The following is a 10589-nucleotide window of genomic DNA, read 5'->3' as shown; positions in this document are numbered from 1 at the left end:
AACCATTTGAATCCGCCTGACTGAGATTTACAAGATGACCATAGCTTGCTTCAAGCCGACAATCTCTGTGGGATCGACCTTTATTCACGTAAGGTTTATTACTTGGATGACCCAGTACACTTGCTGGTTATTTGTGCGAAGTTATGAAAAAGAGTTGAGATTACAATTGTGCGTACCAAGTTGTTGGCGCCATTGAGATCAAAATTTCGTGCACCAAGTTTTCGGCACCATTGCCGGGGATTGTTCGAGTTTGGACAACTGACGGTTCATCTTGTTGCTCATATTAAGTAATTTTCTTCTTGTTTTAACCAATATTTTATTTCCAAAAAGTTTTCAAAATATCTTTCAAAATTGTTCTTCTTTTTCGTTTTTCTAAAAATAATTTTCAAAAAAATCAAAAAAATTTATAAAATCATAAAATAAAATAAAAATATTTTTGTGTTTCTTGTTTAAGTCTAGTGTCAATTTTTAAGTTTGGTGTCAATTGTATCTTTTTAATTTTCAAAAAAAAAATTTGAAAAATTTATGTATGTGTTCTTCATGATCTTCAAGTTGTTCTTGGTAAGCCTTCTTGTTTGATCTTTAATTTTCTTGTTTTGTGTCTTTTCTTGTTTTTCATATGCATTTTTGAATTCTTAGTGTCTAAATATTAAAAATTTCTAAGTTTGGTGTCTTGCATGTTTTTCTTTTCTTGAAAATTTTTCAAAAATAAGTTCTTGATGTTCATCATGATCTTCAAAGTGTTCTTGGTTTTCATGTTGACATTCATAGTGTTCTTGCATGCATCATTTGTTTTGATCCAAAATTTTTATGTGTTGAGTCATTTTGTGGTTTTTCTCTTTCCTCATTAAATTCAAAAAAATAAAAAAATATATTTTCCTTATTTCACTCATAAATTTCGAAATCTTTGGGTTGACTTAGTCAAAAATTTTTTAAAATAAGTTGTTTCTTGTTAGTCAAGTCAAGATTTCAATTTCAAAAATCCTATCTTTTCAAAATTTTTTCAAAAATCAAACCTTTTTCATCTTTTATTTCATGTTTTTTGAAAATTTTAAAAAATTGTTTTTCAAAATCTTTTTCTTATTTTCATTTAAAATTTTCAAAACTTTACTAACAATTAATATGATTGATTCAAAAATTTCAAGTTTGTTACTTTCTTGTTAAGAAAGGTTCAACCTTTAAATTCTAGAATCATATCTTCTAGTTTCTTGTTAGTCAAGTCATTAACTTCAATTTTCAAAATCAAATCTTTTTAAAATTTCTTTTTCAAATCTTTTTCAAAATAAATTTCAATCATATCTTTTCAATCATATATTTTTAATCATATCTTTTTCAAATTATATCTTTTTCAATCAAATCTTTTTTAATCATATCTTTTTCAAAAATTTGATTTCAAAATCTTTTTCTTACTTCTTATTTTTCAAAATTGATTTTCAAATCCTTTTCAATTAACTAATTGACTTTTTGTTTGTTTTACTATTTCTTATCTTTTTCAAAACCACCTAACTACTTTTCTCTCTCTAATTTTCGAAAATCACCTTCCTCTTTTTCAAAAATCCTTTTATTTAACTAATTGTTTTAACTTTTAATTTTATTCTTTTTCTTAATTTTCGAATACTAATTAATGTTTAAAATAAAAACAAAAATATTTTCCTTTTCCTCTTAATTATTTTCGAAAACTCTCTCTCTCTCATCTTCTTCTATTTATTTATTTAATCACTAACACTCTTCTCTTCTTCTTATAATTTGAACCCTCTCTCCCTCTATGTGTTCAAATTCTTCATCTCTTATTTTTACATCGTTCTCCTATTCTTATCTTTTTCTACTCACATAAAAGAATCTCTATAATGTGACATAGAGGATTCTTCTTCTTTTCTGTTCTCTTCTTTTTTACATGAGCAGGAGCAAGGACAAGGACATAGATTAAGGTGTGGAGCTCTGCTGTACCTCGAGTATTAATGCAATTACTATTGTTCTTCTATTCAATTCAGCTTGTTCTTATTCCAAGATATTCATTCGCACTCAAGAACTTGATGAATGTGATGATTATGTGACGCTCATCATCATTCTCACTTATGAACGCGTGCCTGACAACCACCTCCGTTCTACAAGCAAACAAGGCTTGAATGTTTATCTCTTGGATTCTTTAATCGGAATCTTCGTGGTATAAGCTAGAATTGATGGCGGCATTCAAGAGAATCCAGAAGGTCTAAACCTTGTCTGTGGTATTCTGAGTAGGATTCAATGATTGAATGACTGTGACGAGCTTCAAACTCCTGAAGGCTGGGCGTTAGTGACAGACACAAAAGAATCAATGGATTCTACTCCAACCTGATTGAGAACCGACAGATGATTAGCCGTGCCGTGACAGGGTGCGTTAAACATTTTCACTGAGAGGACGGGACTGTAGCCACTGACAATGGTGATGCCCAACATACAGCTTGCCATGGAAAGGAGTAAGAAGGATTGGATGAAGACAGTAGGAAAGCAGAGAGACGGAAGGGACAAAGCATCTCCATTCGCTTATCTGAAGTTCTCACCAATGAATTACATAAGTATCTCTATCTTTATCTTTATGTTTTATTCATATATCATCCATAACCATTTGAATCTGCCTGACTAAGATTTACAAGGTGACCATAGCTTGCTTCATACCAACAATCTCCGTGGGATCGACCCTTACTCGCGTAAGGTTTATTACTTGGATGACCCAGTGCACATGCTGGTTAGTTGTGCGAAGTTGTGAAATTATGTTTATACCATGGTATTGAGCACCAAGTTTTTGGATTCGTTACCGGGGATTATTTGAGTTGTGAAAAGTAGTGATCACAATTTCGTGCACCAAGTTTTTGGCACCGTTGCCGGGGATTGTTGAGTTTGGATAACTGATGGTTCATCTTGTTGCTTAGATTAGGTATTTATCTTCAGAGTTCTTAATAATGAATTCTAGTGTTTCAAGGTGATTTTCTTATCATCACCAAAGCTGATTGATTCTCATCAATTTAGCTCTTGAATGCAATGTCTTGCTGAAGCTTGGCTAGCCATGTCTAATTTTTTTAGACTAAAGCTTTAGACTAACATTGCATGATTCTTGGAATTCTCATTAAGAATTTTGATACCTTTATTTTCTTTTCCACTTAATTTTCGAAAAATCCAAAAAAATTTTTTAAAATCATAAAAACCAAAAAAATTTTATGTTTCTTGTTTGAGTCTAGTGTCTCATTTTAAGTTTGGTGTCAATTGCATGTTTCTGTTCTTCTTGCATTCATTAATGTGTCTTCATTATTCTTCAAGTTGTTCTTGATGATTTCCTTGCTCTGATCTTTGAATTCTCTTGACTTGAGTGTTTTATTATTTCTCATGTGCATTCTCATTTTGCTAGTGTCAGTAGTATACAAACTGCTAAGTTTGGTGTCTTGCATTCATTGTTATTTGATTTTAGTTGCATTTTGATTATTCCTCATTATTAAAAATCCAAAAATATTTTTAATTTGTGTCTTTTCAAGTCAATAATTACACAGAAAAAGCTGGGCGTTCAAAACGCCCAGTGAGGAAGGCAAACTGGCGTTTAAACGCCAGCCAGGGTGCCTGGCTGGGCGTTTAACGCCCAAAAGGGTAGTGCTTTGGGCGTTAAACGCCAGAATGTGCACCATTCTGGGCGTTTAACGCCAGGATGGCACAAGAGGGAAGATTCTGTTTTTAATTCAAATTTTTTTCAGGTTTTCAAAATTTTTCAAAATCAAATCTTTTTCAAATCATATTTTTTCAATCATATGTTTTCAAAATCAATTTCTTTCCTTTTTCAAAAATACTTGCTATCAATTAATGATTTGATTCAACATTTCAAGTATGTTGCCTTTTCTGTTGAGAAAGGTTTAATATTTGAATCATATCTTTTCTTGTTAGCCAAGTCATTAATTTTTAAAATCAAATCTTTTCAAATTGTTTTTCAAATCATATCTTCTCAATCATATCTTTTTAAAACCATAATTTTCAATCATATCTTTTTAATCATATCTTTTTCAAAATAGTTTTCAATCATATCTTTTTGATTTCTAATTTCAAAATCTTTTTCAAAAATCACTTGATTTCTTTCCCACTTTTAGTTTTCGAAAATTATCAATCAAATTTTTCAAAATGTTTTTAAAATCTTTTACTTAATTTTCGAAAATTTCTTCCCCTCTTCCCACATCCTTCTATTTATGGACTAACACTATTCCTCAATGAACAATTCGAACTCCATCTCTCTTGATAAGTTCGAATTCTTCTACTTCTTCCTTCTATTTTTCTTTTTCTCTGACACCTCAAGGAATCTCTATACTGTGACATAGAGGATTCCATACTTTCTTGTTCTCTTCTCTTTCATATGAGCAGGAGCAAAGACAAAAGAATTCTTGTTGAGGCTGATCCTGAACCTGAAAGGACCTTGAAGCAAAAGCTAAGAGAAGCTAAGGCACAACTCTCTATAGAGGATCTAACAGAAATCTTCAAAGAAGAAGACATGGCAGCCGAAAACAACAACAATGCCAACAATGCAAGAAAGGTGCTGGGTGACTTTATTGCACCTACTCCCGACTTCTATGGGAGAAGCATCTCTATCCTTGCCATTGGAGCAAACAACTTTGAGCTTAAGCCTCAATTAGTTTCTCTAATGCAACAGAATTGCAAGTTCCATGGACTTCCATTGGAAGATCCTCATCAGTTTTTAGCTGAGTTCTTGGCAAAGTTCTTTCCACCTAAAAAATTGAGTAAGCTTAGAGTGGAAGTCCAAACCTTCAGACAGAAGGAAGGAGAATCCCTCTATGAAGCTTGGGAAAGATACAAACAATTAATCAGAAAGTGTCCCCTCTGACATGCTTTCTGAATGGAGCATCATAGGTATTTTCTATGATGGTCTGTCTGAACTGTCCAAGATGTCATTGGATAGCTCTGCTGGAGGATCTCTTCATCTGAAGAAGATGCCTACGGAAGCTCAAGAACTAATTGAAATGGTTGCAAATAACCAATTCATGTACACTTCTGAAAGGAATCCTGTGAACAATGGGACAAATCAGAAGAAAGGAGTTCTTGAGATTGATACTCTGAATGCCATATTGGCTCAGAACAAGATATTGACTCAGCAAGTCAATTTGATTTCTCAAAGTCTGGCTGGAATGCAAAATGCACCAGGCAGTACTAAGGATGCTTCATCTGAAGAAGAAGCTTATGATCCTGAGAACCCTTCAATAGAAGAGGTGAATTACATGGGAGAACCCTATGGAAACACCTATAATTCTTCATGGAGAAATCATCCAAATTTCTCATGGAAGGATCAACAGAGACCTCAACAAAGTTTCAATAACAATAATGGTGGAAGAAACAGGTTTAGCAATGGCAAGCCTTTTCCATCATCTTCTCAGCAACAGACAGAGAATTCTAAGCAGAACCACTCTGACTTAGCAACCATGGTCTCTGATCTAATCAAAACCACTCAAAGTTTCATGACTGAAACAAGGTCCTCCATTAGGAATTTGGAGGCACAAGTGGGACAGCTGAGCAAGAAAATTACTGAACTCCCTCCTAGTACTCTTCCAAGCAATACAGAAGAGAATCCAAAAGGAGAATGCAAGGCCATCAACATGGCCAAATTTGGAGAGGAGGAAGAGGCAGTGAACGCCACTGAGGAAGACCTCAATGGGCATCCACTGGCCTCCAATGAGTTCCCTAATGAGGAACCATGGGAATCTGAGGCTCACACTGAGACCATAGAGATTTCATTGGATTTACTTCTGCCATTCATGAGCTCTGATGAGTATTCTTCCTCTGAAGAGGATGAGTATGTCACTGAAGAGCAAGTTGCTAAATACCTTGGAGCAATCATGAAGCTAAATGACAAGTTATTTGGTAATGAGACTTGGGAGAACGAACCTCCTTTGCTCACCAAAGAACTGGATGACTTGTCTAGGCAGAAATTACCTCAAAAGAGACAGGATCCTAGAAAGTTTTCCATACCTTGTACCATAGGCACCATGACCTTTAAGAAGGCTCTGTGTGACTTAGGGTCAAGTATAAACCTCATGCCTCTCTCTGTAATGGAGAAGCTAGGGATATTTGAGGTGCAAGCTGCAAGAATCTCATTAGAGATGGCAGACAATTCAAGAAAACAAGCTTATGGACTTGTAGAGGATGTTCTGGTAAAGATTGAAGACCATTACATCCCTGCTGATTTCATAGTCCTAGAGACTGGGAAGTGCATGGATGAATCCATCATCCTTGGCAGACCCTTCCTAGCCACAGCAAAGGCTGTGATTGATGTGGACAGAAGAGAATTGATCATTCAAGTGAATGAAGAATCCTTTGTGTTTAAGGCTCAAGGATACCCCACTGTCACCATGGAGAGAAAGCATGAAGAGCTTCTCTCAAAACAGAGTCAAACAGAGCCCCCACAGTCAAACTCTAAGTTTGGTGTTAGGAGGCCACAACCAAATTCTAAGTTTGGTGTTGAACCCCCACATTCAAACTCTAAGTTTGGTGTTGGGAGGTTCCAACATTGCTCTGAGTATCTATAAGGCTCTATGAGAGCCCTCTGTCAAGCTACTGACATTAAAGAAGCGCTTGTTGGGAGGCAACCCAATGTTATATTTTATCTATTTTCCTTTGTTATTTTATGTTTTCTGTAGGTTGATGATCATAAGAAGTCACAAAATCAATTTAAAAAGCAAAAACAGAATGAAAAATAGAAAGAAAAACAGCACACCCTGGAGGAAGACCTTGCTGGCGTTTAAACGCCAGCAAGGGCAGCAAATGGGCGTTTAACGCCCATTCTGGCACCATTCTGGGCGTTTAACGCCAGAAAGGGGCACCAGACTGGCGTTAAACGCCAAGAAAGGGCAAGAAGCTGGCGTTAAACGCCAGAAATGGGCACCAGCCCGGCGTTTAACGCCAGAATTGGCATAAAGAGCAATTTTGCTTGCCACTTGGTGCAGGGATGAATTTTCCTTGACACCTCAGGATCTGTGGACCCCACAGGATCCCCACCTACCCCACCACCACCAATCACCTCAACCACTCTTCCCCAAAAACCCTTCACCTATCAAATCCCATCTTTCTCTTCACCACTCACATCCATCCTTCATAAAACCCCACCTACTTCACCATTCAAATTCAAACCACTTTCCCTCCCAAACCCACCCTCCCATAGCCGAACCCTACCCCTCTCTTCACCCTATATAAACCCATCTTCACTCCTTCATTTTCACACACCCTAAACACTACTTCTCCCCCTTTGGCCGAACCACAAAGCCACCTCCATCTCCTTTATTTCTTCTTCTTCTACTCTCTTCTTTCTTCTTTTACTCGAGGACGAGCAAACCTTTTAAGTTTGGTGTGGTAAAAGCATTGCTTTTTGTTTTTCCATAACCATTTATGGCATCCAAGGCCAGAGAAACCTCTAGAAAGAGGAAAGGAAAGGCAAAAGCTTCCACCTCCGAGTCATGGGAGATGGAGAGATTCATCTCAAGGGTGCATCAAGACCACTTCTATGAAGTTGTGGCCTTGAAGTAGGTGATCCCCAAGGTCCCTTTCAAACTCAAAAAGAGTGAATATCCGGAGATCCGACATGAGATCCGAAGAAGAGGTTGGGAAGTTCTTACCAACCCCATTCAACAAGTCGGAATCATAATGGTTCAAGAGTTCTATGCCAATGCATGGATCACCAAGAACCATGATCAAAGTGTGAACCCGGACCCAAAGAATTGGCTTACAATGGTTCGGGGGAAATACTTAGATTTTAGTCCGGAAAATGTAAGGTTGGCATTCAACTTGCCCATGATGCAAGGAGATGAACACCCTTACACTAGAAGGGTCAACTTTGATCAAAGGTTGGACCAAGTCCTCACAATTATTTGTGAAGAGGGCGCCCAATGGAGGAGAGATTCAAGAGGGAAGCCGGTTCAATTGAGAAGGCATGACCTCAAGCCCGTAGCTAGGGGATGGTTGGAGTTTATCCAACGCTCAATCATTCCCACTAGCAACCGGTCTGAAGTTACTCTAGACCGAGCCATCATGATTCATAGCATCATGATTGGAGAAGAAGTAGAAGTTCATAAGGTTATAGCCCAAGAACTTTATAAGGTGGCAGATAAATCCTCTACCTTGGCAAGGTTAGCCTTTCCTCATCTCATTTGTCACCTCTGTTATTCAATTGGAGTTGATATAGAGGGAGACATCCCCATTGATGAGGACAAGCACATCACTAACAAAAGGATGGAGCAAACAAGAGATCCCACTCATCATGAAATCCCTGAGATGCCTCAAGGGATGCACTTTCCTCCACAAAACTATTGGGAGCAAATCAACACCTCCCTAGGAGAATTGAGTTCCAATATGGGACAACTAAGGGTGGAGCATCAAGAACATTCCATCCTCCTCCATGAAATTAGAGAAGATCAAAGATTCATGAGAGAGGAGCAACAAAGGCAAGGAAGAGGCATTGAGGAGCTCAAGCACTCCGTAAGACCTTCAAGAGGAAGAACAAGCCGCTATCACTAAGGTGGACCCGTTCTTTAATTTCCTTGTTCTTTATTTTCCTGTTTTTCGAAAATTATGCTTATGTTTATCCATGTTTGTGTCTCATGATCATTAGTGTCTTAGTGTCTATGCCTTAAAGTTATGAATGTCCTATGAATCCATCACCTTTCTTAAATGAAAAATGTTCTTAATTGAAAGAGAGAAGAATTGTATGAATTTTAAATTTTATAACAGATTAATTATTTTGATGTGGTGGCAATACTTTTGTTTTCTGAATGTATGCTTAAACAGTGCATATGTCTTTTGAATTTGTTGTTCATGAATGATTGGCTCTTGAAAGAATGATGAAAAAGGAGACATGTTACTGAGGATCTGAAAAATCATAAAAAAATGATTCTTGAAGAAAGAAAAAGCAGTGAATAAAAAAAAAGAGAGAGAAGAAGCGAAAAAAAAGAACAAAAAAAGGGAAAAAAAAGAAAAAGAAAAAAAATAAAGTTGTGATCCAAGGCAAAAAAAGTGTGCTTAAGAACCCTGGACACCTCTAATTGGGGACTCTAGCAAAGCTGAGTCACAATCTGAAAAGGTTCACCCAATTATGTGTCTGTGGCATGTATGTATCAGGTGGTAATACTGGAAGACAGAGTGCTTTGGGCCACGGCCAAGACTTAGAAAGTAGCTGTGTTCAAGAATCATCATACTTAACTAGGAGAATCAATAACACTATCTGGATTCTGAGTTCCTATAGAATCCAATCATTCTGAATTTCAAAGGATAGAGTGAGATGCCAAAACTGTTCAGAGGCAAAAAGCTAAAAGCTCCGCTCATCTAATTAATACTGATCTTCATAGATGTTTTTGGAATTCATTGTATATTCTCTTCTTTTTATCTTATTTGATTTTCAGTTGCTTGAGGACAAGCAACAATTTAAGTTTGGTGTTGTGATGAGCGGATAATTTATACGCTTTTTGGCATTGTTTTTAGTATGTTTTTAGTATGTTTTAGTTAGTTTTTAGTATATTTTTATTAGTTTTTAGTTAAAATTCACTTTTCTGGACTTTACTATGAGTTTGTGTATTTTTCTGTGATTTCAGGTATTTTCTGGCTGAAATTGAGGGACCTGAGCAAAAATCTGATTCAGAGACTGAAAAGGACTACAGATGCTGTTGGATTCTGACCTCCCTGCACTCGAAGTGGATTTTCTGGAGCTACAGAAGCCCAATTGGCGCGCTCTCAACGGCGTTGGAAAGTAGACATCCTGGGCTTTCCAGCAATGTATAATAGTTCATACTTTTCCTGAGATTTGATGGCCCAAACCGGCGTTCCAAATAAGCTCAAAACTGCCCAGCGTTAAACGCCGGAACTGGCACAAGAATGGGAGTTAAACGCCCAAACTGGCACAAAAGCTGGCGTTTAACTCCAAGAAGAGTCTCTACACGAAAATGCTTCAATGCTCAGCCCAAGCACACACCAAGTGGGCCCAGAAGTGGATTTTTCTGTCATTTACTCATTTCTGTAAACCTTAGGCTACTAGTTCTTTATAAATAAGACCTTTTGCTATTGTATTTTCATCTTTGGATCTTTGGATCTTAGATCATCTTTAGATCTTTGAGTCTTTTGATCATGTATTGGGAGGCTGGCCATTCGGCCATGCCTACACCTTGTTCTTATGTATTTTCAACGGTGGAGTTTCTACACACCATAGATTAAGGTGTGGAGCTCAGCTGTACCTCGAGTATTAATGCAATTACTATTGTTCTTCTATTCAATTTAGTTTGTTCTTATTCCAAGATATTCATTCGCACTCAAGAACTTGATGAATGTGATGATTATGTGACGCTCATCATCATTCTCACTTATGAACGCGTGCCTGACAACCACCTCCGTTCTACAAGCAAACAAGGCTTGAATGTTTATCTCTTGGATTCCTTAATCAGAATCTTCGTGGTATAAGCTAGAATTGATGGCGGCATTCAAGAGAATCCGGAAGGTCTAAACCTTGTCTGTTGTATTCTGAGTAGGATTCAATGATTGAATGACTGTGACGAGCTTCAAACTCCTGAAGGCTGGGCGTTAGTGACAGA

General features: G+C 36.9%; 1 non-coding gene across 1 annotated transcript; it reads right to left on the bottom strand.

Moving 5' to 3' along the window:
* Positions 1-4750: 4750 nt before the first annotated feature.
* LOC130978436 (small nucleolar RNA R71) lies at positions 4751-4855 on the bottom strand. Its single transcript, XR_009086080.1, has one exon. It is a non-coding gene; the product is annotated as a small nucleolar RNA R71 (small nucleolar RNA).
* Positions 4856-10589: the final 5734 nt, after the last annotated feature.

This window comes from Arachis stenosperma, chromosome 4 (genome assembly GCF_014773155.1).
Source record: "Arachis stenosperma cultivar V10309 chromosome 4, arast.V10309.gnm1.PFL2, whole genome shotgun sequence".
Classification (NCBI taxonomy): domain Eukaryota; kingdom Viridiplantae; phylum Streptophyta; class Magnoliopsida; order Fabales; family Fabaceae; genus Arachis; species Arachis stenosperma.
The sequence above is the reverse complement of the archived record's forward strand: the minus strand, read 5'-3'. Positions and strand labels throughout refer to the sequence as shown.